Genomic DNA, 24,704 nt, shown 5'->3' with positions numbered 1-24,704 from the left:
ACCATTAATGGACACTTAGTGAAGAATGCTGCAATGAACATAGGGGTGCATGTATCTCTTCAAATTAGTACTTTAGCTTTTTTTCGGATAAATACCCAGAAGTGGAATTGCTAGATCATATGGTAGTTCTATTTTTAATTTTTGGAGGAACCTCCTTACTGTTTTCCATAGTGACTGCACTATGTGTGGTATATAAGAGTTCCCTTTTCTCCACATTATTGCCATCAGTTGTTATTTCTTGTCTTTTTGATGATAGTCAATTTGACAGGTATGAGGTGATATCTCGTTGTGGTTTTGATTTGCATTTCTCAGATAATTAGTGATGTTGAGCATCTTTTCATGTGCCTATTGAACATCTGCATGTCTTCTTTGGAAAAATATCTATTTAAGTCCTTTGCCCATTTTTTAGTCAGCTTGCTTGCTTGCTTGCTTATTTATTTATTTATTTATTTATTTGTTTATTTATTTTTGGTATTGAGTTTTTTAAGTTCTTTATATTTGGATTTTAACTTCTAATTGGATGTAAGATTTGCAGATATCTTCTCACATTCTTTAGCTTGCGTTTTCATTTTGTTGATGGTTTCTTTTGGTGTGCAAAAGCTTTTTAGTTTGATATAATCCCATTTGTTTATTTTAGCTTTTGTTATCCTTGCCTGAGGAGACTGTTCCAAAAAAATATTGCTAGGGCTGATGTCAAAGAACTTACTGCCTACGTTTTCTTCAGAGAGTTTTATGGTTTTATTATCTTACATTCAAGTCCTTAATCCGTTTTGTATATTTTCCACAATTTAATGTTCTTGTTAATTCAGCAACAAACTACTATTCCAACAACTTTAGTACTTTTGTAACCATTTACAAAATGATTTATGTATTAGTTTTTAGTTTGTTTTCCTAGCAAACAACTAATGTTTATAATTAAAATCTCCCAAGATCCTAATTAAAAAAGAACCAATAGTTTTTATTTATCCTGCTTGGAATTTGCTGAGCTTCCTGAACCTGTGGGTTTCTTTGTGATGGAACTTAGAAAAAATTTTGTCATAATGTTTTTGAATGTTTCTGCCCCAATCTCTCTCTCCTCTCTGAGACCCTAAAAGGTGGATGCAGGGTATCTTCATATTAGCTCTCAGGTTATTGAGGTTGTATTCCCTTTTCTGTTTTTCAGTCTTTTCCCTCTGTATGCTTTAGTGTGGATTATTTCTATTAACCCATGTTTCACTGATTCTTTTTCTATTTTGTCCAAAATATTTTTAATTTAAACTAATGGTGTTTTTTAAAATTTCTGATACTGCATTGTTCAATTCCAGAATTTCTTCTTAGCTGCTGTCTTGTCTATTTGTTTCAATTGACAGATTTTTTTCTTGATACTGATTCACATTTTCTTGTTTTTCCATGTTTAGTAAGTTTTATTATACACTGAACATTGTGAATGATATATTTTAAAGACTGGATATTGTGTTATGCCCAGAATTCGTGATCCCCAAAGACCACTAGGGAGCCGAGTCCGATGCAAAAGCAAAAGAGCCTTTATTCGAGCTAGCTCGAGCTCAGTCCCCTACCTGCACCGACGCAGCGGTGAGATACTGGGGAGAGAGGGCTAAGTTTCAAAAGGACAAAGGTTTCATTGGGGTCTAGGGGCAGTTGGTGAGGTAATGGCTGTGGCCTCAGCCGATTGGCTGGGGAAGGGTCAGAGTCCTGTTATGCAGGTCGCTGGGCGTGTTTTGATCAGGAAGTTTGAACGGGTGAGCGGGAGGTTACTCAAGGGGAGGAGGCGCGGTCTGAGGTTTCTGCGATTTTCCTGGAAAAGGGGTCATGTCCGGGACATAGTCACTCAAGGTGGAGGACACAGAAGAAGATGGAGTCGGCCGGTGTAGGCCCGCCCTTTCAATTGAAATTTTCTTCTGAAAACCTTTGAATAGTCTTCTAGCAGACAATTTAAATTACTTGTAGATTACCTTGAATTTTTTTGGAGGCTTGGTTTTAGGCTTTGTTAGGGCTATTCAGTCTATTAATTGTTTTGTACTTAGTTGTAGAAACAATCCCTTAGTCTGCAGACAAGGACAGCTGGAGTATTTACAAAGTCTGAATTTGTTGAGACTTAACTGTGAATTCACCTCCCTTGGGGTACTCAACTGCTAAAATCTCTACTAAGCTCTTTCAAGGCTTTCGGTTTTTTCCTCTGGGCTGCTTTTAGCCTTGCTTAGAAAAAGAGCAGTTTGAGTGATGTGTATGTGCAGCTTTTGGACCCCACCTTCTTTGGCTGTCCACAGTCACACCCCCAGCCCTCATTTCCAGCTGCTCTGAAAGTCAAAAGTCCAACTTCTGATTCCTCCATAGAGATTCAGTAAAACAGCTTTCTAATTGAGCTCTTTCTATTCCCTTCCAGTCGCCCCCCTATATTAAGAGACTGTGGGCCCTCACTATGGGGGTGTCTGAAATCTGACACAGCACCAGTGTCACCAGCACTTTTCTTTCAAAGATCTCATTCATCTCCTTTAGATTCTGCCTCCCGTAAGTCTCTTCCAGTTTTTCCCCAGAGTTTATTCTTACTATTAGCAGAAGAAAATTTATCAGAAGCTAGCCTACCTATATCAAAGGCTGAAGACATGCCCTTGTAATTTTTTTAATAGTCTTTCTAAATAATATAGTAACATTTAAAACCGTGGACTTGTGAAATTTTTTTATCCTTTAAGATTTGTGACTCTTATGAGGCTATATTTTTGAGGTGTTCCCCTCCCCCCACTTGGCCATCCTGTCATAACTTCATGTTACTTTTACCTTCTGCCAAAAGTATATGTATATATATTTTTTAAATTTTTTAATGTTTATTTTTGAGAGGGGGGGCGCAGAGAAAGGGAGACACAGAATTCTAAGCAGGCTCCAGGCTCTGAGGTGTCAGCACAGAGCCCTACATGGGGCTCAAACCCACTAGCTGTGAAATCATGACTTGAGCTGAAGTCAGACGCTTAACCAACTGAGCCACACAGGCGCCCAATAACTTTATTTTTAAAGTTTATTTATTTGAGAGAGAGAGAGAGAGAGAGAGAGCGAGAGAGAGCATGCTTAACCAACTGAGCCACCCAGGCATCCCTATACATAGATATTCTTATATATCTCTCTTTAATTTCTTCTTTTCTGGGAAGTTATGGGTATCTTTAATACCATTCTGTACAAGCAAACAAAACTCAATCTTAGAACATTTTTTTTCCTTTATTTTAGGCTAGAAAAGCAGTTCACCAGGAGTGCACTGGAGTTACCATTCTAGGATGGTTATATTTAGAGTAGGAAATTCCAGGGTTCCAAGGATATTGCTGCACCCTATCAGCAGTATCATAAGGGGAACAAAAGGTTGGGATAGGTTAATGACCTTTCATACCCTAGACTTAAGGACTAACTATTTTTACCTGAAAGCATGTCAAAACCAGCAAGCACTTTTATAATCTCTTATAAATAAATCCCTACCCATTACTAAACTCAATATGTCCATTGAGTTAGATTTGGAAATGTGCTGAGGGAATCCCAGTATTTTCAATGGCAGCTCAACAGAAAACTTTGCCATTTTTTTACCATAAGTCTCTCCCATTGCCACATATTATATTTTTCAGTATAGGCCACTGTTATCTAAAGTGTACACTGGGGAGAAATGTCCCTTGATGTATTTCATCAAAAATAGAGGCATATCAGGGTACCTGGGTGGCTCAGTCGATTAAGCATTCAACTTCAGCTCAGGTCATGATCTCAGGGTTCATGAGTTCAAGCCCTGTGTTGGGCTCTGTGATTACAGCTCAGAGCCTGAAGCCTGCTTTGGATTCTGTGTCTCCCTCTCTTTCTGCCCCACCCCTGCTTGCACTCTGTCTCTCAAAAATGAATAAGCATTAAATATTTCGAAAAAAAAGGAAGTAAATAGCATACCCTTCCTAAGTTAAAATAGCATTTTAAAGACAGAAATATTTTTAATTATAAAAATAAATAATCCAACACAAACATGCAAACAACACTTAAATCTGATTCTCAGGTTTCCCAAAATTTATTTCACTGAGGAATTCTTTTTTGTTATTATAGTTCTTTCATTTCTTCCTGATGCTGTGCAAAATTATTTTGCATGTCTTCAGTAAATTCAGATTGGTCTTAGTCCCTTCGTGTAACCTTACCAGTTGTTTTCTATTCATTCTTTATTGCTCTCTAAGCTATTTAGATACTCACTGAGGGGCGCCTGGGTGGCGCAGTCGGTTAAGCGTCCGACTTCAGCCAGGTCACGATCTCGCGGTCCGTGAGTTCGAGCCCCGCGTCAGGCTCTGGGCTGATGGCTCGGAGCCTGGAGCCTGTCTCCGATTCTGTGTCTCCCTCTCTCTCTCTGCCCCTCCCCTGTTCATGCTCTGTCTCTCTCTGTCCCAAAAATAAATAAACGTTGAAAAAAAAAATTAGATACTCACTGGGAACTTTAAAACCCTTTATTTAATAACTGAATAATTGTATTAATCTTTATGCTATAATGAAGTTTATAATTAAGGATGTTCATGAGCTGCTACCATTCTTCTGCTTACTCATCTTAATACTTGAGGATCTATATACTTAGAAAATTTCACTTTCTTTCCTTTAAACTGAAGTTCATAATCTCTTATAAGACATTGCCTTAAGTTGTCTAAAACAATTTGATATTTAAAATTTTGCTAATATCAATTAGTACATATGTGTGGCATGTCTATTTAATTATGTGATGTAATAATCTTCCAGGAAGAAAAAAGAATTTGCCATTTATGAACCCTGTATTTTATTACTAAATCATGGAAAATGAAGTTTTTACTAGTTTCACCTCTATAATATGCCTGGCTTATCTGTCATAACTTTGAACATGTTTCTCTTAGACTGTGCTTTTGTTCAGACCAAACTTTTCCCTGGTTCAGTTTTTTTTTTTTCTTTTTCTTTCATAGTTTGCTCTTTTCAGTTTTGAATTCTTCTTGCTTATACAAAGTGCCAACCTATTAGCCAGGAATTTGTGAAAATCAAACTAATTTTATTATTGTATGTTTTAACTTCGGCGCCTTCAAATTTAAAAGACATATTTAAATTGAATACTTAATGAACACTTGGGAACTCTGTGAACTCTTATTTTTGTAGATATCTTGGAAAGATTTTATTTGCTTATGTTATAGCTGATCTTAAAGACAACACAGCTTCTATTTTGTAGGTTTTTGTCACAGCAAGTTGCCTCTGAACATACCTTCAATTATGCAGGTTTTCTTGTTGTTCATAATCAGGTGTTCTGATTACATATGATTTTCCTTAAGTCTTTGCAATATTGTATTGGTGAACATCTTAACCTTAGAAGTTTCTGTTGTTAAATCATCGGTTCCCCATCCAGTATTTTCTGTTCATGCTGAGTAAGTTAAATAGAGCTTCTCTATCAAAATGTGAAATATATTTCCCTGTTTTAATGAGTTCTTTTCCCACAGGGAGAAATAAATTTGCACACATTTAAGCCACAAAGACGGATGTTTATAAATAGACTATTGTGATTTTTAACTTAAATTTAAGTCACAGGACAGTATTAATTTCTATCAGATTTTCCTTCCTTAAATCAAGCTTTTGTCTTCATTTTTGTTTTTAGAGTTTATTCTTAAAGGTTAATTCTAATTTTATTCTGTCATTATTATTAAAGAAATTATATTAACACATTTGAGTTCTATTATCTTAGTTGTAAATTATCATTTGTTTTTTAGAGTCAATTTTTTCAGCATACCTTATTATTTTTGAAATGTGTTTCGAAATAACCAAATACAGATTCCTAGAATAATCCAACAAAATATGTCAATATCAAGCAGAAATAGACATTTCCACTGATTTTGTGTTTCATTAAGCAAACTACATATTGTGTAACTGTAATTTCACTATATGTATAACTATGTCACAGTCATATGGTAAGTGGATATAAGAATATTTGTAGAAATTAATTTATAGTATTCATATTAATTTACATTGTTTTCAAGTATTAGTGAATTTTAGATAAAGTTATAAAATTAAGAGTACACAAGTGGGAAGGCAAATGACATTGAAATAAGTATTAACAAATTTAAGTACCATAAAACAATTAAATAATTCAAATGTCTTTCTCCTAAAGGACCATCAATCCTAAATATGAAAACATCAGCTAGAAAATGTTTATTTTGAGAGAGAGAGAGAGAGAGGGGGAGGGAGGGAGAGAGAGAGAGAGAGAGAGAGAGAGAGAGAGAGAGAAAATCCCAAGCAGGCTCTGCACTGTCAGCACAGAGCCTGACATAGGGCTCAGTCTCATAAACCATGGGATCGTGCTCTGAGACAAAATCGAGAGTCAGATGTGTAACTGACTATGCCATCCAGGTGCTCCCCACAAAAATCCTTTATTTTTATTTATTCATTATTATAAAGTTTATTTATATATTTTGAGAGAGAGAGTGAGAGAAAGGGAGAGAGAGAGAGAGAGAGACCATGTACAAGTGGGGGAGGAACAGAGAGAGAGAGAATCCCAAGCAGGCTCTGTACTGTCAGTGCTGAGCCCAGTGTGGGGCTCAAACCCATGAACCTCGAGATCATGACCGGAGCCAAAGTCGGAGGCTTAACCGACTAAGCCACCCAGGTGCCTCCCAAAAAATCCTTTAAATATGATCATTTTAGATATTGTATTGGTTCCTAGCATTATAAAAGTATTCTCCATTACTTTTTCAGTATACTAGCACTATAAAAAATGGTGATACTGTTTACAATTTATATCCACTTTAAATCATACTACATAAATTCAAATGTATTGGCTCTCTAGTGTCCATCCAAGCCTTGTAAAGTTTAATCCAGTAACATTGAGTATTTAGATTAATAGTTACTGTTTTAGCAACCTCTCTTCTTTAAATATTTATTACTATGTTCGTTTTCACTAAACCAGAAGATAATACCAACATTACCAATGTTTTTATGGATTTTATAAAACAACTATAACTAAATCATCCAATAGTTTTACTACATGCCAGGTAGTTAATACTGGGGAAGAATCAAATCAAAATATATTTTTCATGTTGTAACTAATTATGCTGATCATTTCAACAAACTAAAGATGATATATATATTTGCCAACATATAATCTTATCTCTTTCATTCAATTCATTAGAAATGTAATTAGTGATACTTTCATTTTCGGTAAACACAAATATATAACTATTTCATATATATGTGACATATGTATGTAAAATTATTAGTACACATGGAAATGATTCTTATTTATCATCATTAAACAATGCATTTCATTTTTTCTGGACTGTATAGGGCCATATACTATTTAAATATTTTTGAAAATGTAGCTTATAAAGATAACATATCAAAAGTTTTATATTGTCCTAAAGCATCATATTTCATTTTTTATAAAGGATGCCCTAAATACTTCAGTTTTTCTTAGAAATCATTTTTATATTGCTTCTCGGCCTTTTGGCTAAGATCAAGTGTAGAAATCATTTTTATGTGTGTGTAGTTCTAAGGATGTTTCTGATCTGACTCACACAAGCATAATTTCAAATATAGCCTGATTTGAATTAATACAATGTAATTATATTTTTCTTGAGGATATTGTTAATTTTACATGAGAGGACTCATTAGTGAAAATGAATACGTGTGTCATACCATATAACACCTTCACCATGCAAAGTTGCTAAAACAGTATGGAAAAAACCTCATAAGGAAAATTTGATATAGCTTTCCTATGCTTTTCCAGACCTATTTCCAACACTGCTAAAAGGGGGGAAAATTCGAGAAGGCACTGAAGAGACCACCTCACCAGACCCTGATGTTACTTCTCCTCTGGATGTACATGCTGCAGCTCCATAGGAGCCAGGTTGGAAAAGTTTCTAGGAAAACAACATATTCCTTAATAACATATATTTTTAAGTAGAAAGATTTTTTTTCCTATTTGGCAGTTTGTCTTTTTAGGCCCCAGAGTTGAGTACATGAAAAAGTCTATACTTTTAGTTTGAACTTAACATTTGTTTCTTCATTTTTTAAAAATGAAGTGGAAAACATCTGGCTTCTCAAAAATATTTTTGAAATGTAATGGTTTTAAAGTATGCAAAATTAGCTAATTAAAAAAATCATGGTTCTGTTTTATCCATACTATAAAAATATCAAGCTGTTTTTAATCCATTATACTAGAGTTTAATGTTAAATTATTATAAAAATGATATCAACTTTTTCAAGCACTTCTGTATATACTACATAAATGGCAGTAGATAGTTTCTATAATGCTCTTTTTTCTAATACCTCGAGCTCAGTATATATTATCGCTCTTAATTCTAAGTGAAACTTTAAATGTAACTAAATATTCATATAATGTTAATTGTCTATATCTGGGTGGACTCTGGAGATACAGGTCAGTGAGTTAGCAAAATGAACATAAAAGGGCATTTTTTCATAAGACTAATCTCAGAACCTAAATTTCAGATTTTGTATATTTTGAAATATAATGAATCTCTACTCAGGTTATTGAAATGCAATTGCAATAAAGAGAAATGATACATTTCACACATGCAAAGATAATTCCTACTTTTGTGCACTTATTTCAGAATTAAACTGTCAGTGGTATAACCTATAGCTTTTCTTAGATCTTTTATTTAAAAATTAACCTCATTTATTATGCTCCCATAGTTAAATTATGTTTTTCATTCTTTATTAATATATTTTTTGATTATTGCTAGGTTATTATATCTTTAAAAAGGCTTGAATGTGGGGGGTGTGTGTGTGTGTGTGTGTGTGTGTGTGTGTGTGTGATAGTAATTCCATGAATAGAAGTTGCAAATTGTAATTGTAACTGACGTATTTTTTTAAAAACAGTCAATTGCTTCTTGGCCTTTTGGCTAAATCATGTGTAGTATTTGTTCTTATTAGTTTAGAATCTGGTATGTCCTCTATTTAAAGATAATATATTAAATAGATTTTTGGAGGAGGGAGGGGGCATAGTAGCTTGCTCCATTCATTCCTGTGCATTGATCTGTTATTGCAGTACTTCCAGGAATGGTGCACCTCTACACACACACACACACACACACACACACACACACACACACATTCAAGCCTTTTAAAAGATATAATCACCTAGCAATAATCAAAAAATATATTAATAAAGAATAAAAAAACATAATTTAACTATGGGAACATAATAAATGAGGTTAATTTTTAAATAAAAGATCTAAGAAAAGCAATAGGTTATACCACTGGCAGTTTAATTTTGAAATAAGTGCACAAAAGTAGGAATTATCTTTGTATGTGTGTAAGGTCATATTACAGTGGTATATGTCTACATGTCAACTTAATCCCAGCGTGTTACTTCTAAAGTTTGAGATATCTAATTGTTTATAGTTCTCTTGCCAACTTTTTCACAGAAAAATATACAGTAACCTATACTTGGTTTAAAGCTTTCCTCTCATTTGCCTTGTATTACAATTATTATTTCAGGGGATTTTGTTTTGTTGCTCTTGTTCTTCTTTCCCTAGTATTCAGTTGTAAACTCTTTGATAGAAGTGATCATATGTCAATGTATCATTATGTTTCTGTCTCCTATGAAGTGAGATAAATTGATTATAAAATATTAATTACATAGCAAGTTTGTTGATAGAACTAAATGTACAAATTCAAACGTTAAAAAAATACTTGGCCTAAAAACATGCTTTATATATAAAATAGGCTATTGATTCCTAATATGTTGTGTTTATTAATTTCAGAATCATTTATGGGTTCATCTGCCTGGAAACTGTAAAGCAACTTTGGCATATGTGGCTACTGTCTTTTCTTAATGGCCTAACAGATTGCTATTTTGGACAGACTAGAATGGTGGTCCAAATCATATTTTAAAAAATTCTAACTTTTTCATGTTGCATTGAATAAACATTCAATGAAAGTGAACTGTTTAGTATCAGCCTACATAAAATAAGTAATAATAAAAATAACCCTAAAGGAAGGAAAAACATAAACCCTAAAGTAAGGAATAACATAGGGTTATTTTATTTATTTTATTTTATTTAAATATTTTTATTTAGTTTTGAGAGAGAAAGAGAAACAGAGCACTAGTGAGGGAGGGGCAGAGAGGGAGAGGAAGACAGAATCTGTAGGAGGCTCCAGGCTCTGAGCTGTCAGCACAGAGCTGGATGCGGGGCTCAAACCCACAAACCATGAGATCATGACCTGAGCCAAAGTCGGATGCTTAACTGACTGAGCTTCTCAGGCGCCCTGGGTTCTTTATTTTTTTATAATGAGAGCATCATTGACAAACTTAGCTGCTCTAACTTCTTTATAGTATGAATTAGCAAAACTGAAAAGAGGCAGCAATTGTTAAGAGAAAAATGGACCAAGGAACAAAATTTTCTAACAGATTGAGATAGAGAAAAAAATAACTAATCTTATTAATCAATAAATAATTTTAATTGAAGTGCCAAACATATTTTTTCCAGTCAAGAAGAAAGGGTCATAAGTAGATCATATTTAGGAGTTTATAGTGACAGGTGAAGTTTAGCAATAGCTCTCTGCATAACTGCTCTCAATGAATGAAGCAAGTCTCTGGAGAGGCTGTAAGAAAGGATTATAGTCCTTTAGAAATAGTCTGGGGACTAAGAGATAATTTAGTTTAAACCTGTCATTTTGTCTCACAGTACAGACCGTATTTATATCTGTATGTGAGTATACACACAGGTGTGTGTGTAAATATTTATATATGTACACATACGTATATATGTATGCACATAATCATATTAAAAATTGTAGATGAAAGGTGAGCTAGAAATCTTTATTTTCCTGGGGAATAAACTATAAAAATTAACTATTAACATAAAGGAGATAACAAAGAAAGTGAATTTAAGATTTGGGAAATTATCATTGAAATATAAGCAAGGTGAATTATGCAATTCCTGATATGTATTCTTTAATATTAGTAGTATTAATCTAATGCATCATCAATTGTAATTGTATTATATATGTGTCCATATAAATATACTGCCATATGTTAATCCCCTTCAGCTACTATACACTTCTCTAAAAAATCCTTGAACAATTATCTATATATTATCTCATTACTTCTCCATGAAAGAGCTATCTGTATTCCCCATCTTTTCTCACAAAACCATTCCAGTCTGATTTTTGTCCAACTGTTCTGCCAAAAAAACTCAACTTAAGATCACCTATAATGCTCACATTGTCAAATTTGGCAGCCTTTGTCTTACATGAGCTGTCAACAGCATTAATCATATATAATAGTTACCTCTTTTTTGAAACAATTATATCAGTTGGTTTTCATAACATCACTCTATTTTGTTTCTTTTCTTATGTTTTCTATTTCCTTGGTTGATTTCTCCTCCAAGGATCAGTAACTTGACTCTTATATTGCCATTTAGTCTTCATGTGGTTTTATTGAGCCTTAAGACTTTATATTAACTAAATCCTGAATTTATATTCCAGCCTAGATTTCTCCTCTGAACTCAGACTTGTGCATCCAGAATTGTACCTGCTCAGCTTGGATGTCTGTCAGACATCTTATATAACTTATGCAAATCTGAACTCCTTATTATCACCTCTTCCTGTTCCTTCCACAGTAATCGCTGTTTCATAAAAGGGAGATCCAGCATTCGAGTAACTCTAAACAAAAACTTGGAGTTATATTTGACTTAACATTTACCTCAAACTTTACAATGGGTTCAACGGCAAATTTCTGTGGCTTTCCTTATAAATATGTACAGAAGTTTTTCTTTTAAAATAAAATTTTAATTTTATTTATTTATTTTTAAGTTTTTATTTAAATTCCAGTTAGTTAACATACAATGTAATATTATTTTCATGTGTACAATATAGTGATTCAAAGCTTCCATACAATACCTAGTGCTCATCACAACAAGTACACTCCTTAATCCCCATCACCTATTTAACCCATCCTCCCACCTCACCTCCCCTCTGGTAATGATCAATTTGTTTTCCATAGTTAAGAGTCTGTTTCTTGGTTGCCTTTTAAAACCATTATTGTAACCACTCTGGTCCGTGATAGCATCACCTTTCCCTTGGATTAGTAGAAATAGCAAGCACTAAGTAGATTTTGTGATTCCGTATTTACCATCCCCCCTAAGAGTCTATTCTACTTATAGACCTGTGTTGTCCAATATGGAGCCCCAGAGCTGATGGGTTCCCTGAAATGAAATAATTTTCACTTGCCCTATGTTGTCTGAATTATACATATGGACAAATAGAATGAGCAGCTAACTTGTATATGACCAAGGCTAATGAAGGTTGTGTAAGCCAGATATTAGAATTAGGATAGGTTCTCAGCTTATTCTAGTAAGTAACATATATTCCCAGCCTGAAAAAATTGGAATATAGATCTGTATGACTATCAGAGCACTGAACAATTCCATATTTACTTTTCTTATCTAAAATAACAAAAATAATGTTACCTAAACTTTGTAGATTTTTTGAGGGTTAAGTAAAAAAAAAAAATGTAAAAATCAGCACAGCACAAAGCTGTACTTACAGATTTATATCTATAAATGATTAAAAATATATAAATCTATAATTACTAATAAAATCAATAGATTTAAATTGAGAACTTTAAGCATATCTTAAAGGCTGCAGAAAAGTGAAGGAGAGAAAATTTGCAATTATTAAAACCATTATGATTCTGATGCCCAGGAAATAATATCAGCCTCCAAAATGTACGTGGAGAAAGAAAATATAGAGCAAACCTGTAATAAGTCAACATTTTCTCAATAAAATTCTTGTGATTTAAAAAAAATGAAAATCTGTACATGTTTTAGATAATTTTTCCCAACCATTTAAAAATAAGTATGAGGGCAAAAATTGGGATTTTCATTTGTACTTTGGTAAAACATAACTTGTAGGTTTCTTAAAATAGACATACTCATTTAAAAATTAGGTTGTTTAAAGATCAGTTGCTTTCGTATGTACTTTATATGCTTGGTATGTCCTATAAGACATCAAGGACATTTTCTGTTATGCTTGTCAACTACCACACAAAAGAAACTGAAGACATTTTTTTAATGTTTATTTATTTATTTTGAGAGAGAGAGAGTGAGAGAGAGAGAGAAGGCAGAGGAGGGGCAGAGGGAGAAGGGGAGAGAGAACCCCAAGCAGGCTTCAGGCTGTCTGTCAGTGCAGAGCCCGACACAGGGCTTAATCCACAAATTAGTCAGACTCTTAACTGACTGAGCTACCCAGGCACCATGAAACTAAAATTTTTTGTGACTACTCAGTCTGTATTCTGTTATAGTTCATATTTGACTTTGGTGTAAGTTTAGGTATTTTGGATATTTTAAAATATATTTCAAATATTAGGGATCAGTACACTCTTTAACCTATAGGAAAATGTAGCAAATCAGTAAGATTTTACTTTGATGTTGCTTTGCTTCCCTGAAAGTTAGAAGAGGTTAAATATGTTAAAAATCAATTAATTTTAAGAAAAAGTCAATAAGCATTTAACATGTAATTACATTTTAATAAATATTAATTAAATGAAATAATTTCATGTTTTAAATTATAACATGGAAGAAAGTATGAATACCTGGTTAGTCATCTTTTCTCTATCTCCGGAGAGCCTCCTTATACCACAAATTCAAGGAATTTGTAGTATATACCAGATCCAAGATAAATGAGAATCTGGCCAAGTTACTTTTTAAACCAAATACCTGTACTGATTGTTGAGATGTCTTACTGGGTAATAATTACCAATATTGATACTCAGAGGATTAGAGCAAGGTGTAAAAGCTTCAGGGGCCCCAGCGCTGATTGGTTTTCTGAAATGAGGTTGTCTTCACACGCCCTGCATTGCCTCTTTTGACTGTGTGTGCTGAATTATGAGTGAGTGGGACATTTGGAGGCCATGCATGCTATGCTCTTGCCTCTTGCTATGTATGGAATTTTGTTGTGTGCCCTGCATACTGTCATAACACCAAACAAAGATGGTGTTACATGAAACTTTGGTGTCGGATTATTATGCCTGTTGCACTTGATTATTAATTCAAAACCAAGAACACTGCTGTTTATTTATAGGTATACACCAGGTCCAATATAAATGAGAATCTGGCCAAGTTACAGATTAACAGAGAGGAGTTATAGGTGGTTTTTCACTTCTTTTAAATATAATTATAGAATTTAACTAAAGTGATTAAAGTGAAAATGATAACATGAAACAAAAGTAACTACTGGCAATAAATGATATAAAATATATAGAAGTAATGTAGTTAATGAGAAGGTGGGCTATGGATTGAAAACTCTGCTCCATTATTTATTGTGTCACTTTGGGGATATTACCTAACCACTCTATGCCTCAGTTTCTATGTAGTAAGGTTTGGTTCATAATAATTAACGACTTCACGGGATTATTTTGAGAATTAAATGATTAAACTAAATGCTAAATAGTACTATCTATTAGTATAGCACATGACATTAAACGTCTAAAATTATTGGGATTATAAGAGAATAATATAGGATTAAAATAGGTAACAATTTTAATGACTAAAAAACATTAAAAAGGAAAGAAGGAAAGAGGCATGAGGAGAATTAACTGCTGAAATGTTTGACTCTATGCGCATACAATTTTAAATTGTATTTTTTTTCTTTTCTGTCCCTACTATTTAAATATCAGTGTGTTTAGTGCTTTCTCCTCCATTTTTCCTCTACTGCTTAAACTTACTCCCTCTAGAACATCTTATCTGTGGCTACCATAATCATAGAAGGCTAGATATTAATCAAAATATTTTCTGTTGCCCTGAAATTTTATCTGAGCCTCACCCCATAATCCACATTGACTACTGGAAATTCAATCTTAACATTAGATGCTTTATATTCAAAATTTAATGGTCTTAACATTAAAATATTTGTATCCTTCACTTCCTAAAATAATGTCCTTTTCATTCAGTGTCTTTTAACTAATGAAGTTCTATCTAGGCTGACCTCAGTTTTATTTTATTTATTTATTATTTATTTTTGAGTGAGACAGAGACAGAGCCTTAGCCCTGAGCCGGAGAGGGGCAGACAGAAAGGGAGACACAGAATCCAAAGCAGGCTCCAAGCTCAGCACTGTCAGCATAGAACCTGATGCAGGGTTTGAACTCAGCAACCACAAGATCATGACCTAAGCCGAAACTCATTCCTTTATTTACAAAGACAGAAAACTGTGCACTGAGTAGATTATAAATGCAAACTTGGTATCATAGTCCATACATTTATAGCATTTTAGAAAAAAGAGATCTCTGTGACCTGAGGTAGTCATGAAACATAGCATGGTCTCTGGTGAAGATAGGAATTAAAGAGTAGAGTTGACTTACTATTTCTTAGCAACCTAGGAAATTGTGGTTTACATGGTTTGAGCTAAAGGCAGAAAAGGGAGTAGCCCTAATCCTAGAAGCTAAGATTCTAGCAACACTTCATCCTTTTTTATTACCCAAGCTGAGTACTTGTCCCCATTCTTCCACACTATACCAGGCATAGACTGTCATCATTTAGCATCCTCTCATACCCCCCTCCAGATAAGAAGGTGAGCTAGTTATGGTTGGAGCCTTAGTTGAATAGCCTGGTAAGCACCACTGAGCACAGTGACTAGTATATAATAGATATGTTTTCTAAACTTACTTTCTATTTTAGTATCAGGGTCAGTATTTGAATTCAGGATTTTCTGGATTTTCCATAGCCTATGTTTTCCAACATACCATGTAACTTAGGTTTGCCATGTTCTGTTGTATGCCAATCAAATATTTAATTTTTTAACAAGAAATTGCATTTGGAAATTCATTTATATCATTGAAAAATAAAGTACAGGATTTACATTTCAAATTATTAAATCACTATTGAGAAGTTGTATTTGTAAATAATTTAGTATTTACATTATTGAATATTATAAATGAATTATCAGAACTATAGTCACTTCTAATTTTAAGGCTCATTTTATCATCTCTACTTTCACTACAGAAACAATTTTAAAATTACTTTAAATATTATACAAATTATATGTTCATAATAAAGTACTCAAATGATATCAAAGTCCATGAAGTAAAGGGGCGCCTGGGTGGTGCAGTCGGTTAAACGTCCGACTTCAGCCAGGTCACGATCTCGCGGTCCGTGAGTTCGAGCCCCGCGTCGGGCTCTGGGCTGATGGCTCAGAGCCTGGAGCCTGTTTCAGATTCTGTGTCTCCCTCTCTCTCTGCCCCTCCCCCGTTCATGCTCTGTCTCTCTCTGTCCCAAAAATAAATAAATGTTGAAAAAAAAAAAAAAAAGTCCATGAAGTAAAAAAATGTGAAGTTTTTAGCTCCCATTTCCTCTATTAGAGTTAACTACTATTAAAACTTAGTATTGTTGATGCAAAATAAACAAACATTTTAAAATTTCTATGGGGTGCCTGGGTTGCTCAGTCGGTTAAGTGTCCAACTTTGGCTCAGGTCATGATCTCACGGTTCATGGGTTTGAGCCCCACCTTGGGCTCTGTGCTAACAGCTCAGAGCCTGGAGCCTGCTTGGGATTCTGTGTCTCCCTCTCTCTCTGCCCCTACCCACCCCTCTCTCAAAAATAAATAAAATATTTAAAAAAAAAGAATTTCTAAAAAAAAATGGAAGAAAGTTTTGTTTGAGCCCAAGTGACTGCTCTGGGAAGGGAACGTTTGGTGTAGGGCCATATACGTTTTTTTAAATTAAAATTTACAAATTATTACATAAAGACCTTTTTCAGAAATTTGCAGACCTTAAGTTTCTACTGTGTTCAGGGATGTATGACTCTAATCTTATGGGAACCAGGGAAGTCTCTTACTTTTTATCTTTTGTATTTAGAATGCTCCTTTTGGTTATTTTCTTTAAGCACATGTACAGTTAGTGCCTGGGGCAGAAATAGAGCCCATGCTTTGAGGTTTCATGGAGTCATTTTGGCCTTGCTAAATGTTAAAGTATAGCTTCCCAGGGAGCCCAGGAACAGGGCCCACAAACAGTAAAAGTTGAAAATTCCCTTTAAATGTATCTATCTTTCCAGGCCCCGTCCCTTTTTTTTAATGGTCCGGTTCTGCACAGTTTTAGGCAGATTTCTTCATTCTCCCTTGATAACATTATGGGCAACCTTCTGTATCAGCATGTGCTGATACATCTCATACTTGTCATTCCTGCTCTCTTATACCTCACTCCATATCCAAATGATTAGCAAGTCCTATCAGGTCAGCCTTAAAAAGATATCTAGTATCCATTTACTGCTGCTATTTTAATCTAGATGCTATTTTAATCTCCTCTCACTTGAACTATTTCAGTAGCATATTCACTGATACCCTCCTTCACTTGCCTTCTGCAGCCTGTTATCCATATAACCAGAATGACCCACTTAAAATGTAAGCCAGATCTCATCATTGCTCATGACAAAACCTTCCAGTCATTTGAAATCTTATTAAGAGGGAAAGTCAAAATCCTCTAATGCCTGCTTGAGTCTTAGTGTCTTTCTTCTCAGCTTTCTCTTTGAATTCATTTCCTTACCACTCCCTGCCTTGCACACTGAACTCCAGTCATACTGGCCCCTTGCTGTTTCTCAAATAAGTTGTGCTTCCTCCCAACTCATGCAATTTGATCTATTTCCTACTCCTTTCATGCTCTTCCCCCATATTTCTTCTCGTCTTGCCCCCTCAGTTAAGTTTCAGATATCACTTGGTTATCTTCTATAAAAGAAAACCTTTCTCTTTCACTCACTGCCCCCTTACCTTACTTCACTTTATTTTTCTCTGTAGCAGTTTTCACCAGTGATATTTCATAATGTTTCTTCTTAATTTCCTTCAAAATAAGCTATCACCTAATAAACATTCTGTGAAAGCAGAGAGTTTATCTTATATTTTCACTGTTGTGTGCCCTAAATAGAACACTATCTGACACATAACAGGTTCTTAAAAAATATTTATTGAATGAATTATTGAATTATATGAATGTTTAATGAGCTATATTAACATTTCTATGTATTCTAAAGTATAAATCAACCATAATTTATCCATTGACCTATTATAGATCTTTCATTTGTTTCTAATTTTTCCCTAATAGAAGTACTTCCCAGTGAACATTCTTATGATGTATTTCTATAGCATATTTCTAAAAGTACACATACTATATCAAAGGGTATAAAAATTTAAATTTGATATGTGCTGACAAGGTATCTTTCAAAGATGGATTATATGTATCTTTATAATAATGAGTGTTTTTATCCATGGACATTTTATATCGGTTACATATATTCAGGCTCCTTGTATTTTAATGAGTTTTATTTATACATGTGAATAGATTTGATAATCATACTGTTTATGGTTTTTCAATGTCTATGCAAAAAATATTTAAAGTATTTAGTACTGTATGTTTTCCATGGAGGCAGAAGGGAAGCAGTTTTGGTATGTGAAGAATTTCCACTTAACTTGTGGAAGTTAGGATTAGTTCTATTTTGTTTATTTTTTTTAAGTTTATTTATTTATTTTGAGAGAGAACAGGGGACCACACATGCAAGCGGGGGAAGGGAAAAGAGAGAGGAAGAGGAGATTCTCAAGCAGACTCCATGATGTCAGTGTGGAGCCTGACCTGGGGCTCAATCTCACAAACCGTGAGATTGTGACCTGAGCTAAAATCAAAAGTCAGATGTTTAATCTGACTGAGCCACCCAGGCGCCCTGGATTGTTTTTTTTTTTTTTAATACTTGTATCAGTATTCCCAGTCCCTTAACTCATTTTTGGTAAATTTCAAGATTAATGGCAAAAGGAATACATGACCTAAGAAAAAGATACTATGGTGTGGATTTATAGAAGCAGGCAGAAATTTTAAGAAATAAGGGTTGAGTGGTACTTTTTATTGAATAATCTTTATTTTAATCATCACAGAGTTCAATGATTTAAAAAGGTATATAATGAACAACACTCATTTTATTATCCATGTTAGTAAATCTAGTATTTCCCACCTTCTTGCACATTATGCTAATGACTTTTTCAGATGAGTGCACTTTAATTAAAATATAGGAGTCACTTGAAAAGTGTTATAAGTAAGAGCAAATACAGACTGTGTTTGTGTGATATGAGAAATGTTTTGAAGAAATCAGCTGAAAAATCATTTGTTGGTAGCTCTAAGGGATAAAAATGTTTAAAACACATGCTTTTTTTGTAGTTATGTGAATTAGTATTCAGTAGGAAATGGGGTAAACATGCCCTCTACATTTCTGAGCAAATGTTTCAGCAGGTTAGTGTCAAAGGTTGCTAAATGGAAAAATGTTCCATGCTGTAAAAAGAACATGAAAATAAATTTTAGAACATTACTCAATACATATGCACTTCTTTACAAGTGCCTTCCTAAACCTTCTGAAGAAATAACAATTTATATACAGAGAAATGGTTTAGAGATTGGTAATTAGAAGCAAAATTTCTTTCCTCAAAGGTTATTGAGAAACTGCTAATAAGAGGTGATAACATAGGTGATAGTAAGTAATCCTGATGAGTGAATCACAAAGTTTAAGCATATTCTGATAGCTATGACCCATTGAAGTGACTAGACTGCTTCTAACCCAACATAATTCAAATGAGTACAAATAATGCACTTAACCCAAAGCTGGGAAACAGCTCTCAGGTTTTTGAGATTCTGGGAGAAAATCTGATGGACTCTGTTAGCTTTTTTTTTTTTTTAAATTCCTTCTAGTTGAATGTTATGACTTTGGAATGAAAAGAAGATATGTTAAGTAAACAGTAGGTGACAGAACTTAGAATTCTATACAGAAGGTTCCTGGAAAGCTAGAAGACACGTTTTGCAAAGATCTGAATGAATTAATTTGGCAGGAGAATTGTCCTTGTGATCAGGAGGGCATGAAAATAAAATTTTATAAAAAAGAAGAGAAAATTGTTCAGGTAATTCCACAAACCCAGTTCAAGAGAGAAAATACAAGTGTAGAAATTTGAATCAGTGATGAGAAAAATAGAAATTGAATGAAATAAAATACTTCTGGACCTAACTGTAAGTGTATTGAACAGAGGAGGAATAATGTGCAGAGTGATTTGGAAAATAACAAAGAGTCATTAAAATGAATTTGGATAACAGCAATGCAATGGTTTTGGTGGATCAAAACGTAAGACCCAAAGGGAGAGAGTCTATGAAGTTGAAGAATATTTGGAGATATTAAGAGGAGAAAAAGTAAGTGTTGGCAGTGTTGGATGGCTAAGGACATTACCATGTTACACACAGAGGTTCTCAATTTAATTTGAAAATTTGAACCAAATGAACATACAAAATGGGACCTCTAGTTTCTGGATCTTTTCATATATGCAGAAGCGTGCTTTACTTAATTTTAATGAAATTCTCCTATTTCTCAATGTAAAGAATCTGTAATGGGAATACATTATGGCCTTGAGTGCCTCGTAACTACAAAGAATAATAGAAGTTATTAAATTTTAATCACTTGTTAAGTTCCTGTCAACATAGCACGAAATGGTATTGTGAAAATATGGAGTCCTTGGCCTGAATATTATGTTTTTTGTTTTTTGTTTTTTTCCAGTAATGATTACATTGCTCATGAAACCAGGAGCAAAACTCTACTTGGAGTGATTAAAGAAGCTTTAATATGTAGCTTTTGTAAGTTTCTTGAAGTATGAGTAGAATTTGGATGGATAGAGATATAGTAGGGAAGAAGATGATAAGCAAGGTGGAAAAGACAAAGGAGCAAAAAAGTTAAAATAATTATTTCATTTTGGCAAGGTTTGCAGAGATCTTAAAACCCAAAAATAAACAGACTCTGAAAAAATGGTTCAAGTACAAGAAATGTCTTTGGGAGTTACCTTGGGGTTATCTGCCAATGGACACAAGTGACCTGCCATATTTGTAAACTAATTTTCTAGAATCCTTTGGTTGAGGACTTCTTGGCGTATGTGTTGATTCCCTAGAACCTGTGATATCCTCTCTGGTGTTATAGATATTTTTCTCAAAGGGACTTGTCCTGCTATTTAGTTGATTGGCTTGGGGTATGAAAAATATTGTAGTGCAGAATGTGGGTCTGGTATAATAACTTCACTGTCAGCACTGATATTAGCTTTGATGTGTTCTGGTCTTGAAATTCCTTGGTTTTGATATCGAACAATGCTGGCATGGTGTCTCAGCTATCTCATTTCTTAGAACATCATGATCTTTTAGCCAATGCCACAGATCCCTGCATGTGCATTTCCTCTGATTGCCATTCAAGCTTGGCTGCCCATTTTGGCACTTAGAACAATTACATCCACCTTTCATCTTACATTTAAGTGTTACCATCTGGCTGCTGCTATTCCAAAATCCCATCATTACTATTCTAGCTAGGGAACCAGTTTCATAAGCAAACCTCCAACTCCACTTTCAGATCTGGTCTATAAATCCCAACTGAGTTTCTGAAGATGAGGCTATTCTCATTAGCACATTCCTTTTGGCTATAGGGAAATGTGTCTTTAGGGCTGTCCCAGGAATATAGTCAACTGGTGGATTCTTTACTATTATTTAATGCAGCTACTGTTGTATGTTTATCTCTCTGAAGTTTTGATCCCTTCATCAAAACTTGTCATAGGTAGTTTTACCTTTTTTACCCTAGATTATTATCATCCTCTCCCCTAATCCCTGCTTCGAATAAGTATCCTAAACATCCTAACAGAATGTAATGACCACTCTGGGTGTCATTAAATTCCGGGTCACAGATGAAGGGTCCCATATTAAACAACTCTCTTTTATCTGGCCTTATATTATGCCCTTCCTTGTCTAATTGTCTTGAGATCTATTCCCAGGCATCATTTCACAATTCCGCCTATACCTATTAGCCAGGGCTTATAGTTCTTTTGATCAATAATCCCTTCCCTCCCAGTGAAGGGGGAGTACTTTTATAATTGGGTTACACTGAGAATTGACTGTACTTGTTGGCCTAGAAGCCTTGAAGAAGGTGGAAAAAGAGATCTTGAAGAAGGCTGGCCTCATCTTTCCAGATGTCTACCTGAGAAAAAGCCACGGAATATTCTCCAGGCAAAAGGAGGCTGTTGTCCTTTAGCAAAGGTGAATGAGCTATTTCTGCAGGCCCACACATTTTAGGAAAATCTGGGGATTCAGGTTCTCAAAGATTTCCATTCATCTCCTTCTCTGAGTCTTAGATCCTTCCATATATATGCCTGACTTATTTAAGAGACACAACTAGGCTGTGAATTCATTCTTCTCTGCAGTTTTGTTTCTTGCACAACCAGGTCCTAAGCTTGCTTTGCATTCCTAACTGCCTTTACACTACAGATTGGTATCTTTATAAATACCATTTTTTTAAAAAGCCCTTTATTTCACTCTATTCTCCTGAGTTGGATGCTACTGAGTTGAGTATATCTTTTTTTTTTCTTTCAGTGCATTGATAGCATTTAACAGTAACCATTCTTCTTATAATTACCTTTGCTACTGCAGTGTCACTCAAATCCTGGAGTTACTACATAAACTAATGTAATAGCTCCACCTTATGGCATCTTAGTTTACCATAGGTAAGGATGTTAGCAATTTAGATACTCTAGAATCCAGGGGTTGTCATTACCCCAATCATTGCCAGTAGTAGAATCCTTGCAACCATTTTGCCAGTGAGTAATCCATTTACCGAATCATTTTTTTGTACAAACTAACTTAGTTGCAGTTCCCCTATAAGGTAATGGTGAGAGAATAATTCAGGTAGTTTATTTGGGAGCAGGGTTGGGAAGGAAAAGTGATGCAGAAAAAGGTTGACAGCAATAAAAGATACTTTATTAAGCTAGTGAATACCATGGATAACTGGAGCTTAATACCACCAGGACATTCAGGGAAACGGTATAAAACACATGTCTCAAACCCTAAATTTGATTAGTTATTTGCTGAGGGCTTTTCCCATAGGGATGTTAATTTGTCAGCACTTCTGATGTGGTGTGTACATAGAGCTTCTGTAGTTTGAGGGGGTAAAAAAAAAAAAACCAACTGTCATGCACAGAATTGATGTTAGAACATCCCAAAAGGTCAGAGGAAATGGGCAGAGCACTGACAGCATCTACTACAGGGAAGAAAAAAAAAAACTAAAGTTAATTCATATCAGGGTTCAAGATGGTGGCTTAGGAAGATTCTGAATTTACTTCCTCCTACAGACACAACAAATATATAGCTACATATGGACTAATTTCCTCTGTAAAGAACCTGAGAACTAGCTTAACACCTCCATAACAAAAGATAAAAGGGACCACCATACCAAGATGAATAGGAGAGTCAGAAACATACTCTCAGCAGAAACCCCATACCTGCCCACAATGAGGAGGGATCTCAAAAAACAAAAACAAACAGATATAAATGGAGCTTCTCCCTAAGGAGAAAAAAGGTTTATGCCCCATACCAAGGACCCTAGCTTTTGAGTCCTGAACCAGAGAGATGAGTCCCTGAAATGTCTCATTTTGAAAACCAATGAGGATTATGTTCAAGGGAAACACAGGGCTGTAGGGGAAAAGATTTTACTTTCAAAGTGCCCACATGCAAACCTATTCACCCTGGGACACAGTGCAAAAAAACCAGCAGTTTGGAAAAATCCTAGGCCATAGGTGAGGAGATTTACTTGCTAAACTTAAAGCACCTGCCAGATGGGCCAAAGTCTGCTGGAAGTCTCTGAGTATTCAACACTGGTAGATGCTCTTTATAGCCTCCCTCTACCTTGCTGGCACCAGTACTGGCATGCATCATTTTTTTACCCTCCTAACTGCCTAACAGCACTTGGTGAACAGCCCCACCCCATCCCACCTCACTTGTCCTGCTCCAACCGACACAAAAACCTACCCCAAACCCCTCTATACCACTTGCACATGCCTGTCAGATACAGCAGGTGAGCCATCCTGTCTCCCCCCCCCCCCATCACTCTTGTAACCCTGCTAGAGCCAGTGGGCATGTTCAGACACAGAGAATACCCCTTGAGCACCAGGCTCGGGTTGTCAGGAAGGATTGTGATTTTGGACTCCATAGGTCTGAAATAATTGGGGAGACAGCTCAGTAGACAATCAAGAACTAAAGCAAGGTTGAATAACATTTATGTCTTACATAGAACCACTCCTTAAAGACAGGGAGAGAGATCACTATTTCACGTAGTACACAGAAACAGAGAAAATCAACCAAAATGAGGAAATAAAGGAACATGTTCCATATGAAGGAACAAGATAAAACTACACACACACAACCTTAATTAAGCAGAGATAAGTAATTTATCTGACAAATTTGATAAATCATCAAAGTAATAGTCATAAAGATGCTCACTGAAGTTGGGAGAAGAATGGATGAACACACTGAACACTTCAACAGAGAGATATAAAATAAGAAGAAAGTACCAAGTAACTCATACAGTTAAAAAATATAACTGAACTGAAAAATGCACTAAAGAGTTTCAGCAGGAGACTAGATGATACAGACAGTAGACCCGTGAATTGGAAACAGAATAGTGAAAATCACTCAAATAAGAAAGAAAAAAAAAATGAGGTTAGCTCAGGGATCAGTGAAACTACAAGTATAATAACATTTGCATATAGGAGTCCCCGAAGAAGAGAGAGATAAAGGGGCAGAAAACTTGCTAGAAGAACTAATGGCTGGAAACTTCTCTAACCTGGGAAAGGAAACAGACATCTAGGTCCAGGAACCAAAGAGAGTCCCAAACAAGATGAACCTAAAGTGAGCCCTAAACAAGATGAA

The 24,704-nt window shown here is 34.9% G+C and overlaps 1 protein-coding gene and 1 non-coding gene across 3 annotated transcripts in view; both read left to right on the top strand.

Annotated features, from left to right (window-relative positions):
• EPHA6 (EPH receptor A6) overlaps positions 1-24,704 on the top strand; it is an 880,333-nt gene that overhangs the window by 120,088 nt on the left and 735,541 nt on the right. The gene's annotated exons all lie outside the window — the stretch shown is intronic.
• LOC125175908 (U2 spliceosomal RNA) lies at positions 8,845-9,035 on the top strand. The gene has a single exon (XR_007156066.1). It is a non-coding gene; the product is annotated as a U2 spliceosomal RNA (small nuclear RNA).

This window comes from Prionailurus viverrinus, chromosome C2 (genome assembly GCF_022837055.1).
Source record: "Prionailurus viverrinus isolate Anna chromosome C2, UM_Priviv_1.0, whole genome shotgun sequence".
Classification (NCBI taxonomy): Eukaryota; Metazoa; Chordata; class Mammalia; order Carnivora; family Felidae; genus Prionailurus; species Prionailurus viverrinus.
The sequence above is the reverse complement of the archived record's forward strand: the minus strand, read 5'-3'. Positions and strand labels throughout refer to the sequence as shown.